At 33.1% G+C, this 6414-nt stretch overlaps 1 pseudogene; it reads left to right on the forward strand.

Annotated features, from left to right (window-relative positions):
• Positions 1 to 214: 214 nt before the first annotated feature.
• On the forward strand, positions 215 to 2070 carry LOC126712552 (alkane hydroxylase MAH1-like; annotated as a pseudogene).
• Positions 2071 to 6414: the final 4344 nt, after the last annotated feature.

Here is a 6414-nt window from a genome sequence, read left to right on the forward strand (position 1 = left end):
CAAAGTCAGGGTCTGTGTACTACAGAGAAATATCTTGCGTAATCAACTTCAGTTTTTGATCTTCTTTATTGTTTGCAAAATATCGATACAACTTATTCAACATCTGACAAACGAAGCATTTATATATATCTAACATGTATGCCATGAGTTTCCTTATAAATTGCAGCTTGCGTGTACCATGCCATAAGTATGCTTAGTTGTGTTTACCGGTCATTTTTGTGTGTATAAATTTATAAAGCCAACCCATCCTCTAGACCTTAATTAAAACACCAAAATCCACACAGCTTCATACGTGTACTGCTCCAATGGCTGTTCTTGGCTACATAATGATAGTTTTATTCGGACTACTCTGCTTCCTTTTTCTTGGTCATTATTGGAAACACAACAAAAACTCACCACCCATCACCAACTGGCCTGTCGTAGGAATGTTACCAGGTCTTTTTCGAAATGCATCACATATGTACGATTGCACGAGCCGAGTTCTACAACACTATGGAGGCACTGTCCAGGTGAAAGGCCCTTGGTGTACTGGCATGAATTTTTTCATCACCAGTGATCCTATGAATGCTCACTACATTTTGAGCAAAAACTTCCTCAACTACGAAAAAGGGTCTGAAATCCGAGAGATTTTGGAGCCTTTAGGTGATGGGATTATCAATTCTGATTCAGATTGGTGGGCATACCAGAGAAAGATGATGCATTCGATCATGAAAAACAGCAAGTTCGAGTTGTTTTTAATGAAAGTTGTTCAACAAAAGGTGGTCACTGGTCTCATTCCACTTCTCAATCACATCTCCAAGTCAAATATTGAAGTGGACTTACAAGAGGTTTTCAAGCGGTTCACGTTTGATAACAGTTGCTTAAATGGTTTTAGGCTTCGACCCAATTTCTCTTTCAGTTGAATTTCCAAAACGTACCTATGAAAAGGCTTTTGATGAAATAGAAGAGGCTATTTTATACCGTCACATCGTGCCCAATTGGTGTTGGAAGCTGCAAAGATGGCTTCAAATTGGACAAGAAAAGAAGCTAAGAAAAGCTTGGGATGCCTTTGATCGTTTCTTAAACCAATGCATCGCATCAAAGCGAGAACAACTATTAAGCCGAGAAAAAACCCACTTGGAGGAAGCGAAGTTCGACTTATTGACAGCTCATATGATGCAAGAGGAAATTGTAAACATGGGAGTTTGCAGTAAATCCAACAAGATTTTAAGGGATACAGCATTTAATCTCATTGCAGCTGGGAGTGACACCATGGGTGCAGGTCTCGCTTGGTTTTTTTGGCTAATTGCAACGCACCCATCTGTAGAAATGAAGATTCTAAAGGAGATCAAAGAGAACCTTATGGTGAAAGACGATAAGAAGTGGGAGTGTTTCGGTATTCAAGAGCTAGATACACTTGTTTATCTCCATGCAGCCTTATGTGAAGCCCTACGTCTATACCCTGTGGTGGCTTTTGATCCTAGAACTGCAGTTAAAGCAGACATTCTTCCGAGTGGCCACCATATTAGTGCCAATACACCCATTATAATTTCTCTTTATGCAATGGGAAGGATGGAAGAAATATGGGGTGAAGATTGCATGCAATACAAGCCAGAGAGATGGATTTCAGAGCAAGGAGGATTAATTTCTGTACCATCTTATAAGTTCACAGCGTTTGGTGGAGGCCCCAGGAGTTGTTTGGGTAAGGCCATGGCATTCATTCAAATGAAAATTGTTGCAACCTCCATCATATGGAATTTTCACGTTGAAATGGTTGAAGGCCATCCCATCTCACCAAGTGTTTCTGTTGTACTTCATATGAAACATGGTTTAAAGGTTAGGATTACCAAAAGAAGCGTTTGATGTGGATTGGTGATTGGTACAAGCAGGTATATGTTTTAAAAGAAAATCTATCATGTATTCAATACATGTAACCCCCATATGAAAGGGTGAATATATTTATTGCACACATGTAATATTGCCTTGTATATTTGAGAACTGTATCACTATCATGTATGTAAATAGTACTCCATACAGGGTACGCATATATAACTTGAATAATTGGAAGCCATCCCTGTTTTTCATTGGTTATTAGTACGTATTTTCTTTTTCTCTGTTGACTAACTATATTGACTATAACAGGTTAGAAAGTAATTTAGAGTACGATATAAACTACGAATAAAAAGAGCGTAAATGAATTACATAGCTTGCTCTAGTTAGGATGGTATTTTGATCTTGACAATGATATATATGTGATTTGAATAATCCTGCCTACCTATTGAAATCGTTACTCTAGACTACGGAATAGTTTATTATTAGGTTAAAATGCACCTTACATGTACTTGGAGGCAATGTCTTATCTTATTGGCAATTTGGCATGCGTAAAGTATCTATGGCAGTTGAGTTTTGTGGGGGTAGACTTGCTTTGTTGTGTCTTGGGAAAAAGCACTTGGATTTTTTTTTTTATAACAAAAAATCATATTATTAAATACACAGTTAACCTGGTTTGGCAATGCTTAAACAATTCTTGTCAAATATTACACCCTTATCATCCTGAACTAACTATATACTAATATCCAGTAAAAGACAAAATCTTATTGCAACTTAGATCCTCTCGTAGCCAAAGAATCGGCACACATATTGACCTCCCCAAAGTAGTGTTTAGACACCCCTACTTACATTTGTAGGTAAATATAAAGATATAAGAGTTAAAATGAATAATAAAAGAGTTAGTAAAATGTTTAATCCCACATTGAAAATGAGAAAGACTATTTAATTCTTTTATATTGTGGTAATTAATGAGCTATATGTATTGGAGAAGATATTGGGCTAAATATTGGACTATTTTATTTTATTCTTTTTAATTGTGGTGATTAATTACGATGAGTTGAAATGATTATATATACTATACTACAACAATTATTGCCTTTTGGATCCTCTTACACTATAACAAGCATTCTACACACTATAATATGCTTTAGCAATTACATGCATTCAACATACAAAAAAAGCAATTACAAGCATTTTACACTCTAAAAAAAACAATTACAAATATTCTACACACTAAAAAAGAAATTACAAGCATTCTACACACTAAAAAAGCAATTGCAAGCATTCTACACACTAAAAAATATACTACACTAAAAAAAAAAAAAAAAAAACATTCTACATACTAAAAAAAAGCAATTACAAGCATTTTACACACTAAAAAAAACAATTACAAGTATTTTACACACTATACTACAGAAATTACAAGCATTCTACACACTAAAAAAACAATTACAAGCATTCTATACCATTAGAATAAAGAAACTTATATATATTTTCTATGTTTCTGAGTAATGCTATTGGTGAAAATAAAATATTTTATTATATTATTTATTTAGTTATTATATGGTGGTGTTTTCATATAGTATACATCTACCTCTGACACGCTTAAAGTGCATATTCCGTCAAACCCAGAATTGTTGTTATTGTTGTTTCCAGAGTTGTTGTGATTATTTTGGGCAAGTAAATATTCTTGTAAGAGGGGTGGGAACGCTATTGGCATGAATCTAAATCCTTCAACATTAGGAATATGCGACAATTGATGATTTGATTGGTAGAAATCAATAGGGTGTGATTCAGGGCAAGCCAAGGTTGACATAAGCACCTCCTGATTGTGAACAAGAAGATTATAAACCACCCCTTCGAGATAATCACACATCTGTTTCAATTCTAGAAGTGTTCCAAAGCAGCCGAACTGCGGGTCAGCCGTTTTGCATTTGCATTCATATATAATTGAATCCAATACGTTTTTTCTCTTATCACAATCCACGTTCCTGAACATACCTTACAAGTTATAGTTTCTAAACACCCACACCTTTGTATATTCCAACGCAACCAAATCTTGGATCAACGGTTCTACACTTACATTTGTAGGTAAATATAAAGATATAAGAGTTAAAATGTATGATAAAGAGTTAGTGAAATGTTTAATCCCACATTGAATATGCGAAACTATTTCATACTTTCTAATTACGGTAATTAATGGGCTAATATGTATTGGAGCAGATATTGGGCTAAATATTGGACTATTTTATTTTATTCTTTTTAATTGTGGTGATTAATTAGCATATCTATTGATGAGTTGAAATGATTATATATATTATACTTCAACAATTACTGCCTCTTGCATCCTCCTACACTATAAAAAGCATTCTACACATTATACTATGCTTTAGCAATTACAAGCATTCTACATATTAAAAAACAATTACAAGCATTTTACACTCTAAAAAAAACAATTACAAATATTCTACATACTATACTACAGAAATTACAAGCATTCTAGGCACTAAAAAATGTATTGCACTAAAAAAAAGTAATTACAAGCATTCTACACACTAAAAAATATACTACACTAAAAAAAGAAGCATTCTACATACTAAAAAAAGCAATTACAAGCATTTTACACTCTAAAAAAAACAATTACAAGTATTCTACACACTATACTACAAAAATTAAAAGCATTCTACACTCTAAAAAATATATTGCAAAAAAAAAAAAAAGCAATTACAAGCATTCTACACACTAAAAAAGCAATTACAAGCATTCTATACCATTAGAATAAAGAAAATTATATTTTCTATGTTTCTGAGTAACGCTATTGGTGAAAATAAAACATTTTATTATATTATATATATATATATATATATATATTTTTTTTTTTTTTTTTTTTTTTGCTTGGTGGTGTTTTAATATAGTATACATCTACCTCTGACACTCTTAAAGTGCATATGCCATCAAACCTAGAATTGTTGTTGCATATGCCATCAAACCTAGAATTGTTGTTGTTATTGTTTCCAGAGTTGTTGTGATTGTTTTGGGCATGCAGATATTCTTGTAAGAGGGGGGGAACGCTATTGGCGGGAATCCAAATCCTTTAATATTAGGAATATGTGACACTTGATGATTCGAATGGTAGAAATCAATAGGGTGTGATTCACGGCAAGCCAATGTTGACATAAGCATCTCTTGGTTGTGAGCAAGAAGATTATAAACCACTCCTTCGAGATAATCACACCTCTGTTTCAATTCCAGAAGCGTCCCGACGCAGCCGAACTGCAAGTCAGCCATTCTGCATTTGCATTCAAATATAATTGAATCCAATACGTTTTTTCTCTTATCGCAATCCACGTCCCCGGACATACCTTCCAAGTACTTTTTCAAGAAAAAAAGGGTATGGTTTTGATAGTCGCTTGAGTTACAAACGATGGTTTCTAAACACCCACACCTTTCGGTATTCCAACGCAACCAAATCTCAGGTCAACGGTTCTACACTTACATTTGTAGGTAAATATAAAGATATAAGAGTTAAAATGGATGATAAAGAGTTAGTGAAATGTTTAATCCCACATTGAAAATGAGAGACTATTTCATTCTTTTTAATTACAGTAATTAATGGGCTAATATGTATTAGAGCAGATATTGAGCTAAATATTGGATTATTTTATTTTATTCTTTTTAATTGTGGTGATTAATTACCATATCCGTTGATGAGTTAAAATGATTATATATATTATACTACAACAATTACTGCCTCTTGGAACCTCCTATACTATAAAAAGTATTCTACACACTATACTATACTTCAGCAATTACAAGCATTCTACATACTATAAAAAACAATTACAAGCATTTACACTCTAAAAAAAACAATTACAAATATTCTACATACTGTACTACAGAAATTACAAGCATTTTACACACTAAAAAATGTATTGCATTAAAACAAAGCAATTACAAGCATTCTACACACTAAAAAATATACTACACTAAAAAAAAATAAGCATTCTACATACTAAAAAAAGCAATTACAAGCATTTTACACTCTAAAAAAAACAATTACAAGTATTCTACACACTATACTACAAAAATTACAAGTATTCTACGCACTCAAAAATATATTGCACTAAAAAAAAGCAATTACAAGCATTCTACACACTAAAAAAGCAATTACAAGCATTCTATACCATTAGAATAAAGAAAATTATATTTTCTATGTTTCTGAGTAACGCTGTTGTTGAAAATAAAACATTTTATTGTATTATTATTTTTTTTTTTGCTTGGTAATGTTTTAATATAGTATACATCTACCTCTGACACTCTTAAAGTGCATATGCCGTCAAACCCAGAATTGTTGTTCTTCCTGTTTCTAGAGCTGTTGTGATTGTTTTGGGCTTGCAGATATTCTTGTAAGAGGGGTAGGAACGCTATTGGCATAAATCCAAATCCTTCAATATTAGGAATATGCTACACTTGATGATTCGATTGGTAGAAATTAATAGGATGTGATTCACGGCAAGCCAAGGTTGACATAAGCACCTCTTGGTTGTGAGCAAGAAGATTATAAACCACCGCTTCGAGATAATCACACCTCTGTTTCAATTCCAG

The sequence above is a fragment of the Quercus robur genome, chromosome 2 (assembly GCF_932294415.1).
Source record: "Quercus robur chromosome 2, dhQueRobu3.1, whole genome shotgun sequence".
Lineage (NCBI taxonomy): Eukaryota > Viridiplantae > Streptophyta > Magnoliopsida > Fagales > Fagaceae > Quercus > Quercus robur.